The sequence below is a fragment of the Nannospalax galili genome, unplaced genomic scaffold, assembly GCF_000622305.1.
Source record: "Nannospalax galili isolate Female #2095 unplaced genomic scaffold, S.galili_v1.0 scaffold19529, whole genome shotgun sequence".
Lineage (NCBI taxonomy): Eukaryota > Metazoa > Chordata > Mammalia > Rodentia > Spalacidae > Nannospalax > Nannospalax galili.
Genome location: NW_008359754.1, coordinates 12,143 through 12,342, shown reverse-complemented (window position 1 = coordinate 12,342; position 200 = coordinate 12,143).

Here is a 200-nt window from a genome sequence, read left to right as displayed (position 1 = left end):
GAGACCATTCCCTGGGGGGAGGAGGTTTGAGGAGGAGAGGGTGCTGCACGTCTTACAGGGTAGTCCTCTGTCATCGCCTCAGGTGTCCACCTCAGGTATTACTGGCTACAATAAACTTCTAAGCGCAGTCGCCTCCCTGGCTCCTCATTCGGACCTTTCTCACAGTCACTGTCACAGCACCGAGGGGAGCAGAGGGCTGT